The sequence below is a fragment of the Delphinus delphis genome, chromosome 13, assembly GCF_949987515.2.
Source record: "Delphinus delphis chromosome 13, mDelDel1.2, whole genome shotgun sequence".
In the NCBI taxonomy this organism is placed as follows: domain Eukaryota; kingdom Metazoa; phylum Chordata; class Mammalia; order Artiodactyla; family Delphinidae; genus Delphinus; species Delphinus delphis.
The window spans coordinates 64214682-64225416 of NC_082695.1; positions in this window are offsets into that span (position 1 = coordinate 64214682).

The following is a 10735-nucleotide window of genomic DNA, read 5'->3' on the forward strand; positions in this document are numbered from 1 at the left end:
AATCGCAAACTTAGGCACATAGACAAAGTCTTCAGGAAAAAGGTCAGAGCTGAGAGAAAAGCTCCTAGAAAGGATTCAGGGGCTGAAAGAAGGTTGAGATCAAGCCCTCAGGGACCCAACCTGGGTTCCCACTCCAGCCCAGCATGCAGGTCACAGGGGATGGGGGGAATGCCTCCAGGCGAGCCTACCCCCAAAGCATCATCCCACAAAGCACCTGGTTTTGCTTTTATTCATGCAGCAAACATTTAGTAAGTCTACTAATGTCTGAGCATTGGGTCGGTGGTGGAGATCTAAAGACAAACAAGAGGTGCCCGCCACCCACCGCCAAAGCTTCTGGTCTGAGAGGGCGAGGCAACTGTACAAATTATCATCAGTATATGCAGTGAGAGCGGTGAATGCAAAGTCTATGTGATCTCAAGGGGAGAGATGGCCAAGTCTTCTTGTTGGGGGAGGGAGATGGGGGGAGGGAAGAACACAATAAAGCAGTGCACAAGGGTAACACCTGAACTCATCCTAAAGGATGAATAGGAGAAATCATGTCTGAACAGGGGTAATATTCAAAATCTTTAACAAATGCTAAGGTCCAATCCCAGCCAAATCAGAACAGATGCTGGGCTTGAATGTCAGCCTTACCAGGTAAATATGGCTCGTTAGACATATGCACCTACTTCTGCTTCCTCCCCAAACCCTACTGGAATGACAGCTTTTTAAAAAGTAAGTATAAATAGACAAAAATGGGAAGAACCAGAAAGGAGATAAAAGTAACAGAATTTTTGAAGCTGGAAATCAGATGGACAAGTGGTGAATGGCCCAGGAATCCCTAAAAGCTGAATTCTAAGCCAGCAGCAGGGGAAATTGAGAACCAACCCGATTTATACTGCAAAACCCCTTAACAGCTCAGAAATTGGTGGTACCAATCCCTCTTGAAAGCAAGAGAGAAGAAGGGAGGGATAAAACAAGGAAGGTTGGTTGGCAACCTGTTTAGGAAGCACTTAGAGTCCCAGGTTCTTTCCCTGACTAGTAATGGCCCCTTGCCCAGCACAGCAGAAGAGGGAGGTTTATTGTTAAATAAATAGAGGCTTTCTGGACTGGGAGACACCAGGAGGAATTGAGGAGAGATCTACCTTGCTGAAAACAGGGGGATTAAAGATCATCTAGCTGAATTCTGGTTACTGAGGCGAGACTCCTCTTCCACTGGGTACTCAGAGCACCAACTTCAGGATGTTACTCTCCAGGCAAGAGACAAGATGAGCCTTCTCTGAGGACCCCAACTTGACTGTGAAGAAAGACTTCATGATTTAAGAAAAACTTCATCTCACACAACTCAATATCAAAAAAACAAACAATCTGATTAAGAAATGGGCAGAGGACCTCAATAGACATTTCTCCAAAGACACAGAGATGGCCAACAGACACATGAAAAGATGCTCAACATCACTAATCATCAGGGAAATGCAAAACAAAACCACAATGAGATATCACCTCACACCTGTCAGAATGGCTAGCATCAAAAAGACAACAAGTGCTGCCAAGGATGTGGAGAAAAGAGAACCCTTGTGTAATGTTGGTGGGAACATCAATTGGTACAGCCACTATACAAAACAGCATGGAGGTTCCTCAAAAAATTAAAAATAGAACCACTGTATGATCCTGCAATTTCACATCTGGGTATTTATCTGAGGAAAATGAAAACACGAATTCAAAAAGATACATGCACCCCAAGGCTCACTGCAGCATTATTTACAACAGCCAAGATAGGGAACAACCTAAGAGTCCATCAATAGATGAATGGATAAAGAAGATATGATTACACACACACACACACACACACACACACACACTGGAATATGACGCATCCATAAAACAGAATGAAATGTTCCCATCTGTGACAAAATGGATGGACATAAAGGGTATCATGCTAAGTGAAATAAGTCAAACAGAGAAAAATAACATATGATCTCACTTATATGTGGAATCTAAAAAAGCAAAACAAACAAACAAAACAGAAATAGACCCATAGATACAGAGAACAAACTGCTGGTCACCAGAAGAGAGGGGGGTGAGGGCTGGGTGAAATAGGTGAAGATGATTAAGAGGTACAGACTTCCAGTTACAAAATAATAAGTCACGGGAATGTAATGTACCACATAGGGAATACAGTCAATAATATTGCAATAATTTTGTGTGGTGACAGACAGTTACTAGACTAATCGTAGTGATCGATTCCTAATGTATTCCTAAGGTATCATATGAATCACTATGTGGTACACTGAAATTAATATGACATTTTATGTCAACTATACTGCAATTAAAAAAATAAAAATAAAGACTTCATAACACTTAAGACTGCACAAGAGAAAGGCCCAGACAGATTATCTTCCAGTGAAGCCCACGGTCATCAAATCCCACTTGCACTGGTACTCTTAAATAGGTGCAGATAAACAAAAATAACCAGATAACTGAAGAAAGATCCAAAACTGAATAATAGACACCAAAACAAACAACTTGGAAGAAACAGAGACTGTGCAGGAAGAAAAACACTTGAAAAAAATAGATCATAATTTCTTCAGGGAGACAATATTGCAATCATAGAACAGGATGCTATAAAAAGGGAATAACAACAAAAAAATTCTTATAAATTAAAAATATAACAAATGAAATATCAATAGAGGGCTGGAAAGTAAACTTAAGAAAACCTCCCAGAAAGTAAAGCAAAAAGACAAGAGATAGAAAAGAGAAGAGAAAAGTTGAGAGAACTACAGATACAGTCCAGAAGGTCTACTCTCCAAATGAGAGGCTTAGAAAGAGGGAACTGGGTGTGGGGGGAGGGCATAAAAAAGAAAAGTAAATCATCTACAAAATCAAGAAAATGTCCTGGAACTAAAGGCCCCAGAGGTTATAGATTGAAAAGGCCAGCCAAGTGGGCCCTTAGATAAAAATATGAGCACAATGATAAAAATAGATCCACTGTAAGGCAAAACACATCATTATGACATCTCAGAATACTGAGGCAAAAAACAAAAACAAGAACAAAACATGTTCCTGGGTCAGAAGACTCAATGTTAAAATGTTAGTCCTTCCCGACTATAGACAACACAATCTCAATAAAAATTCCAGAAAGCTATTTTGGAGATCTTGACGAACTGATTCTTAAGTTTATACAGAAAAGCAAAAGACCTAGTGTAACCAACACAATACAGAAGAAGAACAAAATTGAAAGACTCACAATACCTGATTTCCAAATTTACTATAAGGCTACAGTAATCAAGACAAGATGTGAAAAGAATAGTGAAAGAATAGACACATAGGTGAATAAAACAGAACAGACAGCCCAGAAAAAGGCCCACACAAATGTAGTTAACTGATCTTTGACAAAGGAAAAAAGGCAACTTATTAAAGGTTTATCAATTTTATTTATCTTCCCAAAGAATGAGGTTTTAGTTTTATTGATCTTTGCTATTGTTTCCTTTGTTTCTATTTCATTTATTTCTGTTCTGATCTTTATGATTTCTTTCCTTCTACTAACTTTGGGTTTTGTTTATTCTTCTTTCTCTGGTTCCTTTAGGTGTAAGGCTAGATTGTTTATTTGAGATTTTTCTTGTTTCTTGAGGTAGGAATGTATTGCTATAAACTTCCCTCTTAGAACTGCTTTTGTTGCATCCCATAAGTTTTGGATCATCGTGTTTTCACTGTCTTTTGTCTCTAGGTATTTTTTTATTTCCTCTTTGATTTCTTCAGTGATCTCTTGGTTATTTAGCAACATACTGTTTAGCCTCCATGTGTTTGTGTTTTTTACGTTTTTTTCCCTGTAATTGCTTTCTAATCTCATAGCGTTGTGGTCAGAAAAGATGCTTGCTATGATTTCAATTTTCTTAAATTTACTGAGGCTTGATTTGTGACCCAAGATGTGATCTACCCTGGAGAATGTTCCATGTGCACTTGAGAAGAAAGTGTAATCTGCTGTTTTCAGATGGAATGTCTTATAAACATCAATTAAATCTATTGTCCTTTAAAGCTTGTGTTTCCTTATTAATTTTCTGTCTGGATGATATGTCCACTGGTGTCAGTGAAGTGTTAAAGTGCCCCACTATGATTGTGTTACTGTCGATTTCCTCTTTTATGGATGTTAGCATTTGCCTTATGTATCGAGGTGCTCCTATGTTGGGTGCATATATATTTATAATTGTTATATCTTCTTCTGGGATTGATTCATTGATCATTATGTAGTGTCCTTCCTTGTCCCTTGTAACAGTCTTTATTTTAAAGTCTATTTTATCTGATATGAGTATTGCTACTCCAGCTTTCTTTTGATTTCCATTTGCATGGAATATCTTTTTCCATCCCCTCACTTTCAGTCTGAATGTGTCCCTAGGTCTGAAGTGGGTCTCTTGTAGACAGCATATATATGGGTCTTGTTTTTGTATCCATTCAGCCAGTCTATGTCTTTTGGTTGGAGCATTTAATCCATTTACATTTAAGGTAAATTATTGATATGTATGTTCCTATTACCATTTTATTAAGTGTTTTGGGTTTATTTTTGTAGGTCCTTTTCTTCTCTTGTGTTTCCCACTTAGAGAAGTTCCTTTAGCATTTGTTGTAGAGCTGATCTGGTGGTTCTGAATTCTCTTAGCTTTTGCTTGTCTGTAAAGGTTTTGATTTCTCCATCAAATCTGAATGAGATCTTTGCCAGGTAGAGTAATCTTGGTTGTAGGTTCTTCCCTTTCATCACTTTAAATATATCATGCCACTCCCTTCTGGCTCATAGAGTTTCTGCTGAGAAATTAGCTGTTAACCTTACGGGAGTTCCCTTGTATGTTATTTGTCATTTTTCCCTTGTTGCTTTTAATAATTTTTCTTTGTTTTTAATTTCTGTCAATTTGATTACTATGTGTCTTGGCATGTTTCCCTTGGGTTTATCCTGCCTGGGACTCTGTGTTTCCTGGACTTGGGTGGCTATGTCCTTTCCCATGTTAGGGAAGTTTCTGACTATAATCTCTTCAAATATTTTCTCGGGTCCTTTCTCTCTCTCTTCTCCTTCTGGGACCACTATAATGTGAATGTTGGTGTGTTTAATGTTATCCCAGATGTCTCTTAGGCTGTCTTCATTTCTTTTCATTCTTTTTTCTTTATTCTGTTCCGTGGCAGTGATTTCCACCATCCTGTCTTCCAGGTCACTCATCCATTCTTCTGCCTCAGGTATTCTAATATTGATTCCCTCTAGTGTATTTTTCATTTCAGTTATTGTATTGTTCATCTCTGTTTGTTTGTTCTTTAATTCTTCTAGGTCTTTGTCAAACATTTCTTGCATTTTCTCAATCTTCGCCTCCATTCTTTTTCCGAGGTCCTGGATCACCTTCACTATCATTATTCTGAATTCTTTTTCTGGAAGGTGCCCTATCTCCACTTCATTTAGTTGTTTTCCTGGTGTTTTATCTTGTTCCTTCATCTGGTACATAGTCCTCTGCCTTTTCATTTTGTCTATCTTTCTGTGCATGTCAAAGGCAACTGAATCGAGAATGGGCAGTCTTGTCAACAAATGATGCCATAACAATTGGATTACAACTATATATATATATATATATATACACACACACACACACACATATATATGTATACATATATATAAGTATATATGTATACATATATTATATATATGTATATATATATTCGTTACACATAGAATTTACACCTCACATAAAAAATCAAAATTGATCATAGACTTAAATTTAAAGTGTGAAACTATAAAACTTCTTGTTGAAAACATAGTAAAAAATCTCCATGAACTTGGGTTTGCTGTTGAGTTTTAAAATATGACACCAATAGCAAAAGTTTTGAAAAACACAGATAGTTGAAAGGAAAAATTGTTAAGTTGGGCTTTATTCCATTTAGAAACTTCTGATCTATGAAAGAAAAGCCCCAGATTGCTTGTCTTTCCCCCACTGTCTCCTCAGACAAGGGAGAAAATATTTGCAAAACATATATCTGAGAAAGATCTTGTATCCAAAATATACAAAAAACTCTGAAAACTGAACAATAAGGAAACAAACAAGCCAGTTAAAAAATGGACAAAAGATCTGAACAGATACCTCACCAAAGAAGATATACAGAGGGCAAATAAGTTTATGAAAAGATGCTCAACAGCATTTGTGATTAGGAAGTTGCAAATTGAAACAACAATGAAATATCACTACATAATACAGAATGGCTAAAACCCCAAAACTGACAATACCGACTGCTGTCAAGAGTGTGGAGCAACAAGAACTCTTATTCATTGCTGGAGAAAATACAAGATAGTATAGTCACTTTCGAAGACATTTTGGCAAATTTTTAACAAAATTAAACATAGTCTTACCATACAATCAAACCATAGTGCTCCTAGGTATATACCCAACTGATCTGAAAACTTTTGCCCACATAAAAAACCTGTATGTGAATGTTTATGGCAGCGTTATTCAAATTGCCAAAAACTGGAAACAACCAAGATGTCTTTCAATAAGTGAACAGATAAACAAGCTGTAGTACATCCATAGAATGAGGTATTATTCAGCACCAATAAGAAATGAGCTACCAAGCCGCAAGAAGATATGGATGAATCTTAAATGTATATTGCTAAATGAAAGAAGCCAATTTGAAAAAGCTACATATTGTATGATTCCAATTATAGGACATTCTGGAAAAGACAAAACTATAGACACAGTAAAAGATCAGTGGTTACCAAGGGGTCAGGGGAGAGTGAGGGAAACAGATGACACACAGGAGATATTTAGGATGGTGAAACTTTTCTGTACGATACTGTAACGGTGAATATAAGACATCAAGCATTTGTCAAAACTCATAGAACTTTACAGCACAAAGAGGAAAACTTAACACATGAGAAAATGTTTTAATCATTTAGGAGGTGGAGATAGCCCAGGATGGAATTCAGAATATGACACTAAAATCTAAAAGTATTATATATACAAGTTCACTGAAGGGAGTGGGAATAAGGTGCTGACCAAAGAACCTTAGAGTACCTAAGACTAAAAGAAAAAGGAACTATACATAAGAACTATACTCTAGTTGATAAAGTCATTTCCCACAAGAATATAGATTGACAACTCTGAAATTATTACACATGTATTAAGGAACTAAATATTAAATGAATGACATATGATGGGAGCCAGGTTTCTGGGTTTTTTTAAGGTTTTTTTTGATATGGACCATTTTTTAGTGGACCATTTCTTAAAGTCTTTATTGAATTTGTTACAATATTGCTTCTGCTTTATGTTTTGGGTTTTTGGCCACGAGGCATGTGGGATCCTAGCTTCCCAACCAGGGAGCAAACCCACATCCCCTGCATTGGAAGGTGAAGTCCCAACCACTGGACCACCAAGGAAGTCCCAGGAGCCAGGTTTCTCACTATTGGAATAGATAATCACAAATAAGCAAAAGCTAGAATAATCCATGTGATAATAGATTAGTATTGGAGACATGAGTATGAACTCATGTTTACCTAATATAGAAATATTTACAGATACGTATATATACTCAGTTTAGTGTATATATATATATATCCTTGCTCTGTCATCTGAGAAGGACTAGAAGCAATGACACCCCAGGAGCAATGAGCACACCAGTGCCCAGATCTTGGTTTCCAATACTATTCTTCAATAAAAGGAGTTAGGTCTTCTTGGAGAAGTGGCTGGTTCTACGACTGGGGCAGAAAATACACAAAATGAGCCTGGAGCATCTTGTAGTGCCAGAGAGTAAAAAAAGTGCTAACACACACACACACACACACACACACACACACACACACACATACAGAGTGATGGGGGTCTGTCAGAAGAATACAGAAGCCAACAGAAAGAGTTCCTAATGGCAAAAATTGGAACAATTTAAGCAACAAAATAAATAAAGTAGTACTGGATCATAACCCAAAGTATAAAATGAGTCCATAGTAATATAAATAAATAATTGGTTAAGTAAATCAATGGGAAAGAACAGACGAATCTCCTATGTGGAAGAATTCCAAATAATTTATGAATGTAACTCCCCATTTCTTAAGTGTGGGAGCTGCATAGTGACTTTCTTTCAAAGAGAAAATTATGGAAAGGAAGAAAAAAACGAGAGTTACTTTAAAGTGTAGAAACCTGACAAACACTGTCTCAAGTCAGATGACCAAAGTTAATATCAACAATAAGTCATGTTGATAGTACGTAGCGTTAATTTAATGTGATGACAGTGGCACTTACCTCTGTGATCTTCTTCCCCAAGACATATTACCCCAGTCTAATAATGAGAAAAACTTCAGGTGTATCCCAATTAAGGGACATTCTACAAAAATATATGACCAGTGCTCCTCAAAACTCTCAAGGTCAGCAAAAACAAGGAAAGTCTGAGAAACTGTCAGAAATGCAACTAAGTAGATACGACAACTAAATGCAGTGTGGTATCATGTATGGGATCCTGGAACAGGAAGGGAGTTTAGGAGAAAACTAAGGAAATCTGAATGAAGAATGGAATTTAGTAACTGACAATATATCCATATTGGTTAATTTATAGGGAAAAATGTACCATACTAATATAAGATGTTCAAAATAGGGACAACTAAGTATGGAGTATATAGGAATTCGCTGTACTATCTTCACAGTCATTCTGTAAATCTAAAACTGTTCTAAAATTAAAAGTTTGTTTTTAAAAACCCCTACAACCTTCCAGAAAGAAAAAACAGGGCATGTAGAGGATCAGGCATCAGAGTAGTTTCAGACTTCTCAATAATAACAGTGAAATCTAAAAGAAAATTGGAAAATGCCTTCAAAATTCTGAAGGAAAATGGTTTCCAAACTAGAATTCTATACCCAGCCAAACTGTAATTAAGCATGATGATAGAATAAATATACTTGCAGCCATACAAAGTTTCAAATAATTTATATCCCACATACCTCTTCTTAGGGAGCTACTAGAAGATGTGATCTGCCAATACGGGGGTGTAAACCAAGAAACAGGAAGCCATGGAATATGGGAAAGAGAAAATCCAACACAAGAGAAAGTCAAAGGGAATCTCAAGGTGACCTGAAGATGACAGCTATGAACCAGGCATAGAGATCAATCAGTCCAGATTGGAGCACTTCAGAGATACAAAGAGGGATTTCTGAATGAAATAAAATCTGAATATTTTGGGAAGAGATTTAAACAATTGGTAGGGATTAGGGGATTGAATTAGTAATAAGAACATGAAATCATAAGAAAATGAAAAATAATACAATGATCAACTTTAGGGAAAACAAAGAGTCATTCAAGAAAGGAACAGCATCACAGAGATACTAGATGGTTCACCTGGAAAGAGCATGTACACAATCATAACAATGTAAACACAATATTTCTACATAAATATGTTGGTAAGATAGGGAGGTGATGTGTCAGATTTTACTAGGTTATATTGCAGTAATAAAATAAATCTCAATGGCTTACAAAAGTTCTCACTCATGTAACATTGTAGCATAGCTGTGGGTCAGCTATGACTACACCATATGTCTCCTTCATTCTAGGATCTAAGCTAAAGGATTAGCCCCTTAAGGGGACATGTCCATTTTCTTGGCAGAGGGAAATAAGTAACTCATGCAGACCATGCAGTGTCTCTTAAACTTCTGATCAGAAGTGGAATACATCACTTCCACTCACATTCCATTGACCAAGCTAATCATACGGCCAAGCTCAATGTCAATTGTATTATTCCTTCCACAGGTATGATCGTCACATGACAATGTGAATAGACATATTATCCATTTACAGGGAGGCAGTAATTCAGTTGGGAACAATAACACAATTGATGAATGTATTTACGTATTGTAGCACCAGGTGGAGGATAACTGTGGCAAAAGAGGTAAATTTTCACCTTCTAGTAGTAGGAAGCCAATAGAGAATGCCTAAAACTGAAAAATCAAGAAGTGGCCATTTATGCATGTTATTTAGAAATATGGACATAAGTATGATAATTTAGGAGAGGGCTCCCCTGGTGGCACAGTGGTTAAGAATCCACCTGCCAATGCAGGGGACACGGGTTCAAGCCCTGGTCCGGGAAGATCCCACATGCCATGGAGCAACTAAGCCCGTGCGCCACAGCTACTGAGCCTGCGCTCTAGAGCCCACGAGCCACAACTACTGAGCCCACGTGCCTAGAGCCCGTGATCCGCAACAAGAGAAGCCACTGCAATGAGAAGCCCAGGCACCACAACCAAGAGCAGCCCCCACTCGCCGCACTAGAGAAAGCCCGCGCACAGCAACAAAGACACAACGCAGCCAAAAATAAATAAATAAATTTAATTATTAAAAAAAAAATAAAGACACATCACCTGCACTGGAACCAGCCAGACTGCCCCTGGAGCCCCCACACACTGGGAACAGGGGGTTGAAAACCCACTGGGTGAGTCTTTAACAAAGTAGGAAAAGGAGCACCGTCCCTGCATCCTGTCACCACATCCCCAGAAGAGAAGCTGCTGGAAACCAGAGGGTGTGGTCAGGAAGCTGGGAAAGGAATTGGAGAAGACGTGGCAGAAGGCAGTATTGGATGATAAGTCACAGTGTCGGATACAACCTCACCCCAGCCACCGTATCAAATGCATGCACGTCCCTGGCTGAATGGGGTTGCTACAATGACCGCACAGTTGAGGTGAGTTGCAGCAGACCTCATATACATTTAGAAGACATTTTATTCCATGTTTACTATTTTTGGGTTGGCAGATCTCTTTTCAAC